General features: G+C 38.5%; 1 long non-coding RNA gene across 1 annotated transcript; it reads left to right on the forward strand.

Annotated features, from left to right (window-relative positions):
- Positions 1 to 6,875: 6,875 nt before the first annotated feature.
- LOC136282083 (uncharacterized) lies at positions 6,876 to 10,000 on the forward strand. The gene is made up of 3 exons (XR_010718077.1): positions 6,876 to 6,969; positions 8,916 to 8,976; positions 9,163 to 10,000. It is a non-coding gene; the product is annotated as an uncharacterized lncRNA (long non-coding RNA).
- Positions 10,001 to 10,864: the final 864 nt, after the last annotated feature.

A 10,864-nucleotide genomic window follows, 5' to 3' on the forward strand; every position in this document is an offset into this window, starting at 1 on the left:
AATTCCAGGCCCCGCGCGGTCAAATTTCGTACTCGTAGTCGTACTCGGAGTCGGATCTAAAGGTTTCTAGTGTCTTCCATTGGTTGCTGTTAAAGGGCGGTTCAGGTTGTAACTTCCTCTTCCAATAGTCTACTGCTGGGATTATGGGTTTTTGTTGGTTGTGTAGGTGCCTGTAGAAGTGCTGTTTGACAGGATTGGATGTCTTGTAGGGGTTTTGTTGGGTGCAGGCGCCTTAGTTGCATATTTGCTGTGTCCAGTTGCAAGAGATGGCGTCTAAAAGCTGTCTATGTTTTCAGGTTGTTCTGGAGAGTGCATGCTGCTTGACCTTCTGTATTGGTTAGTATTTCATGAATTGCCAAGGTTGGAAGAAAGCTGGGGCCTGCCTCATACCATATGTCTCCTACACGGGTGATTCTGGCTTTTACCCCATCTGCCAAGAATATCAATTTTTTTTGTGTTTGGATCTGCTTGTTTATGTGGAGAGGTTCCTTGAGGATTTGGGTATATTTGTGCGGGTTTTACAAGAGCAGTATTTGTGCCATGCTGACAGAAGCTCTTTATGGAAAGCAGGAATATACTGATCTATTTAGTCCATTCTGTAGTCCATTGCCATGGCGAATGTTGGAGATAAAAAAGAAGTAACTAGTGAAGCTTTTCCAGTGAGCCTGTTTGCCAGATAATAACCTCTTTAAAGTGTTTATTGTTCCATTGTTTTGGCTATAGAAACCAAGGACCATGGTTAGTTTTATTTAACCACATCGACTTATTATTTGCTCCAACTTTGAGTCGACAGAAAAATAAAATTTGGCAATAGTTTTTGCAAAGAAAGAAAGACAGAAAGAAAAACGTTCTTTAAGAAATGCGGGCTTACCGAAGTAAAATTGCTAGTGTGGTATTCATCAGAATTTGATTTGTTTGAAATGAGCCATACTTACCAGGGGGACCTATTTAGCTTTTGGATTAAAATAAATTGCACTTTCTCTTTGGTGTGCCGCGTCCTCAATGAAAACCGGAAAAAGGAGAACGTCCGCTCTGGAAAAGTTTAGCAGACACAGGCACGAAAAATGAGTTTTTTCTTTCTAGCTAATTGTAAGAGCGTGATCTCTCATCTCCCCCTCCCCGTAGCTTTTTTGTATGAAAATGCCAGTAAATTTATTTCAATCCCGCCTACTATAAACTCAATAACTAGATCAGTGGAAAAAATGAGCAGTTTCTAGGAGTGATTGCAAATAAAAAAATCAAAACACTCTTCCACGCGCGCGATAAGAAAGTTATCACCAGTAAGCATTAACATGTATTACTGAATCCGCGAATTTTTACTTGTTTCGAGGTGTTTGCTCATTGTTTGCTCATACTGGTGCCGGAATATTTTACCCTGAAATGACCGCCTATTCTGATGTCACTTCAGCTAATAAAGTTACTTCTTCCATCCGTTCTGTTCTAAATAGTATATTTAAAGCGAAGTCTTGTTGGCTCACCAGTGAAAACCTTCCACGTGGCCATCGTTTTTTTCTTTTACATCCATTGCGTTATTACACTGTGCGCAGCGAAGTGGATTGGCGAGAAGATTCCTGATCTGTAGCTAATGCATAACATTCAATACGGGACCTTGCTCTAAGGCCGTATACTGATGTAAAGCCATGTTATATTCGTGTTGAAAGAATTCTGATAAAACACTTCTACTAATAGAAACAGCTCCAGCCTTGTTCTGGTTTGGTGAAACATATTTCACATTAATACGTATTAACGCCCTTGCACACCTCGGGACTCATCACTGTGACGTGGCTAGCGTTCACTCGGAGGGGGTGGTGGAGTTTGTTTTCGTGCGCGAAGTGCGATCATTTGGGAATTAACGACTGCTAGGATGCTTAAATGTTTTCTTTCTTTTTTGGATCTACCAAGATGGACTTAAAATACAGATTGGTCAGTATGTCTGTTCGTTATCATTTATTTTGAGTTGTCGAATATAGGTGTGATCGTGCGTTGTCTCAACTTACATATTAGTAACAGATTTACACTGGATTTCGTTATCCATTTGCCGTAATATAAGCGAGTGTTTTTGTTTTAGGGGTGTCCTCTATCCGCCTTTTCTATGATTGAAATCCGCTGCGTCAAGATTTGATTTATTTCACAGTTTCGTTGTTGATTCATGTAAACTTGAAGGTGAGAAAATTGTTTATGAATTGTTAGTTATTGATCAACCGATCGATAAAGGGCTTCAGTTTTCTTGTTCGGTGGGGTTCTTTTAATGATTCAATAGGCCCGTGCAGCTGCAGTCCTTACATTGTGTTTTCATGCTTTGGTAACATTCACTGTAAAGCTACATTATGAGCTACAGCAAACGTGCTGTTCAGAGGACCGTGGTGTTATTGGAAAAGAAGAGGACTGCTGTTCCTGTGGACGCAGAAATGAGTCGCCTTATAAATGCTAGGCGGGTGATGGACATTGCCTTTACAAAAAACCACACCGCTTCTCAGATAGGCGATCTTCTTTGCGGTGCTTTTCCTTCTTTAGTGGAAAAGACCTCGGTGGGTAAGTCTTGTTTCTCTTGTCACTTGCTTCTTCTGAATCAGTTTGCTTCAAGGTGTAAGTTACTTCGGACTAATTCGCTATATGAAGTTTCTGTGGAGTTGGTGATACCTACTGATAATTGTCCTACATTTCCCATACGACAAAAAATTGAATTCAGTTGATTTAAATTGTTCAAGTGGAATTGGACTCTACTTGTCCATCTAATTTCTAATGAACCTTCTAGTTCGACTGTTCAAATGAGCTTAGACTGAATATTTTTCACGTCGCTGGCGCACAAACCAGAGAGCAACATAGGGCGGGAAGTTAAAAACTAGACTTACACCTAGGCATTCAACACTACTAGCCCGGCAAATACTTTTTAACTCTGGGAATGTTTTACCATTTCGTCTGAAAGTTCCAATGTGAAAACGTTGAAAGGATGCCGTCCTCTGCTCAGCCCAGCGGGTGCCTTGCACGTTTTCGCAATGTATCGCTATGAATCAATGCATTGGTGAACTCACAACAAATTTAGTACCAAAACGTCATTTTGTCCAAGTTTTTATAAATCTTTTTGTTTTCTCGCAAATTTCGTTTGGTTGTTTAAAAATCAGAAAAACTAAAAATGTGTCAACCTCTGAAAGTTATAATTTGGTGCCTCATTAACTTCGGTAGACAAAGCAAAAAAAAATTTGAGAGTAGAAGGCACGTGCGGGATTGATGAGACGTCGCTTTTTCTCGCATAATCACTTTTGGCTTGAGATTTAAACTCTAAAGATTTCATTTTTGGCTAACTTTCAATGTATTTCATGAAATTTGGAGATAATGTCCCCCAAAAAAGGTTCTCTACCTTTGCTCAAAAGCTCTAGTTCGGAGCGTCAACGCACAATTGACTGAAACTCTTTTTGAGTTCAATGTGTAGACCACTTTCCCAATGAAAAACGAACGTCAAATAAACTAATCTTGTCAACAGTTCAGGCGTTTAAAAGCTCCCTTTTCGCTTAATGATCAAAATTTTAAAAGTAAATTACGTAACCCAAGTCATTAGTTTGTATGCTATTCCCGCCCATGCACTAATTTCCCTTCTGTGATACCTTGAACGCCGGATGTACTCTGCTAAATAGGAGATGCGCTTACTCAGCTATTTCAATGCTTGCATACTCAATGAAAATAACCAGTCATTCTTAACTTGCTTTTTAATACTGTTATCATAAACTTTGATGAAGGGGTTGGAACACCAATTAGAGTATGCACATGATTTACAATTTTCCAACTTATGTCAAATTGCATACTCAGGTTATCAAAGTGAGGATAATTCCCAACAAATCAACAAATCCCTAAAAGTAATCAGTTTTGTTTCTATTTTTAACTGTCTGCAGAATTTGTAGCATGCTCCAAACATTATCAGTTGATCTGTACTACTGGATGGCATGTATGGAGAGTGCAAGTGGGAGAAGAGGTAAATCAATTATCCCAAAGCCGTTTCTTGGTATAGATGGTGTACACTGAAGAGAATTAAGCAGTATAGTGATTCAAGAAGAAAGCCAGAAAAATTCTCTGTTTAGTCAGCTTTCATCTGATCATTGTCTATATATTTACACACAAACATGATAAAAGTATGACAGGTAAAAAAGGTTCCATTCAGTAATTATAGACCTTACAGATAATGGATGCCCTCTGCAGCACTCAGCTGCACATAACTACATTGTGTTTTACTAGAAAGTTGTCATCGTTAAAACATTTTAAAATTGGATACTATGGTAAATGCAATAAAATAGAACAATAATGATATACTGTAAAAAGAGTTGGTGGTGTTCATTGTGGCGAGTATACTATGTTTTGATATATTATCACAAACAACTTCAATCAAAGATGTACCATTCAAAGCTGATTAAAACATTTTTCTCTCAAGTTATTTATTGTTCAAGTAGTTTACATCAATTGCAGATGGATACTACTATTTTATCATAGAGAGTTTAGTAAAAATCTTTCTTTTTTCAGTGATATCAAAGTTTGGCCTAAATAGCCACGAGAGTCAGATTTTTTTTCCTGGCACCAACCTCTGCCAGGCCAGTCCTGGTCGAACGTTTTTCAGGTAGGTTTTCATATTTTAGAGTAAACTTCAACATACATTAATTACCATTTTCTGTAAACTGCACTTTTCAAACATAAACAGTACAGCACTTACCCTTTCAATCATGCAATCACAATGAAAATGCAATATGCACTTGACAGAAGAATGAAAATGGTACACAAGATATTGGCAAGGAAAAAGAGGAAACATCTTTTGCAGTAGTTGAGATTACCTTCCTTGCCAACACCAAAAGTTGCTTGTAGCACCTAACTTACTTTCAGAAAAAACATGCTACATGCACCACTTTTACAGTCCAGGTTTCAAAGTGTACCTAACTGAGGCAAATTGTTCTATATTTTTCTGTCAGCAATAAAAAGGAGGATCAAACCACTAAGATGGATATGAAGGTGAATAGTATAATATTACACATCTCTAAAATGTCTCTTACATATCCCTACAATATGTTGCGTTCCATTAAAGCCAATTCATAAAGTTTTGACATTGATGAATGATAAAAGTATAAGTTTATGTCAACAGAAAAACCAGGCCAATGAACATAGAGAAGTATGTCCTGGAGTGTTCATCAAATATTTAATGTCATGCTGGTGTCTGGTGATGAGTAGGAGCAAAACTTTTATTTTTTGAAAACAATAATTTCCAATATTGTCTACATACTTCAAGACTAACCAGGAGATAAAAGAAAGAAAAAATCTTTCAATAACATTAGGTAAAAAGTCTACATCACTATGAAAAGAGAATATTGGAATCAAAATAACGACTCCATAGATAGCTCCAGCAATGCTTGTAAAGGTAACCTCTCAAAATCACTGGATAATTGCTGCAGTTATTTTCTGGCTGACAGACCTCTTTGGTGTTTTAATTCCCCCTTCTCTCTACTTGGAATGAAGTCAAGGAAGTTTAGCAGAACAAAACAGAAGAAATGTTTTTCCCTTTTAATTTCATAGTTAAGAGAGGTAAGGGGTCATCAGGTACTGCCTGAGGACAAAGAGGGCATTACAATAATCCTACGGTGTTGCAGTACTAGACTGAAACGCAAATTCAAAGCAACTGCTCTTTTCCAGGTATTTACACTAACTTGTGAATGAGTGGTTAATATGAATACATTAAAGATCAATTATTGGATTGATAAACACAATGTTTCCATCTCTCTCTTCTAAGGATTTATAACAATACATTTTATTCAAGATATTTCATATATGTACATGGTCACTTACTTAGAAATATTAATCTCCTCTTTTCATTGATAAATATTTCCTGATCAGAGGAAACAAAACTGAATTATATTGATTTACAGTTTAACTGAATATTTGTAGTCCCCTCAATACATGACAAGAAAAAAGCTGCTCCAGACCCCTAATTCTAGTTTAAAAGGCAACCCACTTTCCAAATGAAAGGAGCACCTGCCCACTGCATGCTATTTTGTATTTTTCCTAGTTACAATTCGCATTAAAGACATTTTTGAAAGAAATTTCTCTCTTAACAGGAGGTGTATGACTGGGCAGGGTCACAACGGAATGTGCCCCTAAATTTTACCCTTCAGAGACAAAAGCACGTGGTTAAACACCAAGATCCCCTTCTGGACAAGGAGGTGCTAGATATCTGCGAGAGGGTACGTACATAAAGTTGTATCTATTATACTGATTTTTTCTTACACAACAAGAGTCCCAGTCGGGTTCAAATTTTCCCCTCTTTGTTACTGAAATAACATCGTAAGACAATAAAATATTATTGCTGCCGCCAAAACCTTTAAGAAAAACAAATAAACCCGTTAATTTAATTAAGTTGTTTACTTTTACTTCAGTTAAAACAACGTACCTTGTCTTTTTCGCTTTATCAGAGTAAAAAATTCCGAAATTCTTGATTGGTGCTAGGCGATCTTACACCTCTTTCCACGGTACCGAATCGTCATGACGCTATTTATCAAACGTTTCAAAGGCCATTAGCGTCCATAAAGACACGAGAAAACCCCAGTAATAGCCACTACTGTTATTCTAGCTGTGAAAAGCTTAAACTAGTTATCTTTCATCTTCTTGGTCATGTCTACGGCACAACGCATATCTTAATTTATGTGTTCCACACATTATGTAACATGGCTCGACAACTTTGAGATGCTTTGCAACTTCACGAGAAAAGAAGAAAATTTGGGCATGAGCAATCTGAGGAAACAAACGTTTTTCTCAGGAATAATATATATTCTCCGCAATTTCAATTACAGTATACGATATTCTATTAGTGCCTATACTTCAATTGGTGTTTTGCTAGATGGTTTAATAGACGAAACAATAATTTCAGCAGTAACATATCAATTACATCTTCACAAATCTATTTAGGATCCAGAGGAAGCCAAGGCTCTCCTAGATGACCAGGTAGGGAACATTTTTTGGTTTTACACTGTGTTCTTAATCAAGGGCTTAGTTTGGAATTTATTATTGATTACATGCTGGAACAAGATAAACATTACCTGACTGCATTTAAATACATCCTCACAATTAAAATTGATTTGTCATTTTCTCCTGGAAAGGGAAATCTTGCAAATCCAACAACTTAGGCAGACAAACAAAACCTTACACTTGACAAATGACTGTTGTTTCTCTCCTAAACCACAACACACTCAAGGGAGACTGACAAGGCCGGTTTCCTGACCAGGAATAATGCCTTACTGCCACGACACTTGGGGGAGAGGGACAAGACTATTCTCCTGACCAGGGACAAGGCCTTAGTGCCGTGACACTTGGGGGAGACTGACAAGACCGTTCTTCTCCTGACCAGGGACGAGGCCTCATTGCCGCGACACTTGGGGAAGATGGACAAGACTGTTCTCCTGACCAGGGAGGAGGCCTTAGTGCCGCGACACTTGGGGGAGACCGACAAGACTGTTCTTCTCCTGACCAGGGACGAGGCCTCAGTGCCGCGACACTTGGGGGAGGTGGACAAGACTGTTCTCCTGACCAGGGACGGGGCCTTAGTGCAGCGACACTTGGGGGAGACCAACAAGACTGTTCTTCTCCTGACCAGGGACAAGGCCTCAGTGCCGCGACACTTGGGGGAGGTGGACAAGACTGTTCTCCTGACCAGGGACGAGGCCTTAGTGCCGCGACACTTGGGGGAGATGGACAATACTGTTCTCCTGACCAGGGATGAGGCCTTAGTGCCGCGACACTTGGGGGAGACTGACTGGACTGTTCTTCTTCTGACCAGGGACGAGGTCTTAGTGCCATAACAGTTGAAGGAGACTGACAAGACCATGACTGGACTGTTCTTCTCCTGACCAGGGACGAGGCCTCAGTGCCGCGACACTTGGGAGAGATGGACAATACTGTTCTCCTGACCAGGGACAAGGCCTTAGTGCCGCAACACTTGGGGGAGACTGACAAGACCATTCTTCTCCTGACCAGGGACGAGGCCTTAGTGCCGCAACACTTTGGGGAGACTGACAAGACCGTTCTTCTCCTGACTAGGGACGAGGCCCTAGTGCCGCGACACTTGGGGGAGATGGACAAGACTGTTCTCCTGACCAGGGATGAGGCCTTAGTGACGCGACACTTGGGGGAGACTGACAAGACTGTTCTCCTGACCAGGGACGAGGCCTTAGTGCCGCGACACTTGGGGGAGACTGACAAGACTGTTCTCCTGACCAGGGACGAGGCCTTAGTGCCGCGACACTTGGGGGAGATGGACAAGACCATTCTTCTCCTAAACAGGAACAAGGCCTCAGTGCCACAACACTTGGGGGAGACTGACAAAGACTGTTTCACTCCTGACCAGGGAAGAGGCTCTTTAGGAGCCACAACACCTGATAAGATTGGCAAGAATGTTCCCCCTTCTGGTGAATGAATAGGCTCTTGTAGAGACAAGACAATCAGAGAGTTTGCCCAGACTTTTCCCCTTTCACACGGAAAAGGCTCACAGGGAAATTCTCTTTTAGTTATTGAATTTCATTAATTCCTTCAACGCAATTATTATTAAGTGCTCCCAGAGATACTTGAATGAGCTGCATGGTAGGTATGAAAATTTAAGAAGAAAGGGATTTATTAAGTATGTTTGTTTTGAGTGGCAGGGAATTTCCCTAGAGTAATTTTGATACACCATTCCCTATGGAAGATGACACATTGGCATTGACTTGCGTAACACTGTTATAAAAACTAACAATAACATTAACATTAACATGCAAGAAAATGCAAATGGTATCTTCTATAGTGGAAATGTTTGAGGGAGGTATGCTGTACAGATGAATTTGCTTATAAGCTGAATTACTCATCACCATGTTATCCATTTTGTGCAGCATACTTCCCTTCCCTTCATTTCTTTGCAGGTTTGCTTCAAGGGAAATGTGCCACTAGGCAAACAGGAAATCCTGCAAACGACAGTCGAGGGTAAGAATTGTCTTTATGAGGTTTATGGTAGGTTTTCTAGCAAAACTTGTGAACAAAATTATTATCTTAGAAGACTTAAAATGCTCTTTATTGCATCACCTCAATAATGAAGTGGTGGTACAATCCATTACCAATGCCTGATGTTGATTGTTAAAGGGATTAAACCATCATCACTTTTACTGACAGATGAAGATCACCAAGACCATTATAAAAAAGAAAGAAGAATGGAAAAAAGAAGAAAAAAGGAAAGGAAAGAGAAAAGGGAAAAGAAGAAGCAAAAGAGCGAAGAGAAAAAAGAGGCAAGAGTAGATAAAGATGGAGAATGTAGAAGAGAAGATGTCAGCATGGAAGGTGAGGAAGGAGAAAAGGTAGAAAAAGAAGAAATAAAGGAAATCAATGCCAAAGGGAAAAAGAAAAAAAAGGGAAAAAAGAACTGGCTGCCAAAGGAAGAAGTTGAAGAAGTAGTCAGATGTTGGATAATGTAAGGATATTATGGGGAGAAGTTACTTGTTAATCACTTATAGAAGTTAAAGGGTGAAAAAAATGAATGCAAGTTTTTAACCCTTTAACTCCCGGTGGCGATTCACATAAAACTTCTACCTACAATATCCATACATTCTCCAGCAAACAGGTAAAGAGAATATTCAAACTTATCAAGTAGAAGCTACTATCTTGATCTAGCACCAAGTTCTCATAACTAATTCACAAGGAAATGTGTAGCAGCTACAGGGGAGAATTAACAATCAGATCTTGGGAGTTAAAGGGTTAAACTAGTTTGTAATTTAATTATGTGAATGTTTGTTATTCATTAAGTATTTAGTGGTTATGATTACTCAGTAAGTAATCATACATGTTTATAAATTTGAGTATTCTTGTTACCTATTTGTTGGATAACATAAGGATTTTAAGGGAAGAAGTTTCTTGTTAACCTTTTAACTGCCACGAGTGACCCAGACAGAATTTCTCCCTACAATATTAATACAATATCAACCAGATAAGTGAAGAGACCAAAGAAAAATATCAATTTTGGGTTAATTAGCTGATCAATACTAAATTCTCTGACCTAACATCATAAGAATTGTGTAGTTGATAGTAAGGAGAATTAAAAATTCAATCTGGGAGTTAAAGGGTTAATCACTTCTAGGAGTCAAAGGGTGAAAAAATTAATGCAAGTTTTTAAACTAGTTTGTTGTTTAATTATGTTAATGTTTGTTATTTAAGTATTTAGTGGTTATGATTACTCACTAAGTAATCATGCATGTTTATAAATTTTGATCAAAGAAAAATATAAATTATTGTTGTTGTGCTGTATCACATTCAACAGATGTAGAGCAGTTGTTAATTAAAAGTTAACTCTCAATCTTTTGAAACTGTTTCTTAATTGTCCCCTCAAGCTGCTACACAATTCCTTGTAGATAGCTTATGCAAATTGGGTATTAGATCAAGATGACAGTTTCTACCTGATAAACATGAGTATTCTCATTACCTATTTGTTTGATAATGTAAGGATATTCTGGGGAGAAGTTTCTTGTTTATCACTTCTAGGGGTTAGAGGGTTAAAAAATTAATGCAAGTGTTTAAAATAGTTTGTATTCTAATTGTGTTAATGTTTTTTTATCCATTAAGTATTTAGTGGTTATGATTAATCAGCTGGTAATCATGCGTATTTATCAATTATGAATTTTAATAAATTTTGCAAATGGCATGTGCACTTTACAATGGCATGTTGAAAGTTATCTTTAAATATGTGGTAGAAAGGGAACGTCAAGGGAGGAGAGCATTTGTTAGACACTAACATACACCTGTTTCAACAATAAAATGATTATCCCATCCCTTACCATGATATCTCTTTTAAATATTCTGGATTGTTCTCATATTAACGGGGGAG

Source organism: Pocillopora verrucosa, chromosome 7, assembly GCF_036669915.1.
Source record: "Pocillopora verrucosa isolate sample1 chromosome 7, ASM3666991v2, whole genome shotgun sequence".
Classification (NCBI taxonomy): Eukaryota; Metazoa; Cnidaria; class Anthozoa; order Scleractinia; family Pocilloporidae; genus Pocillopora; species Pocillopora verrucosa.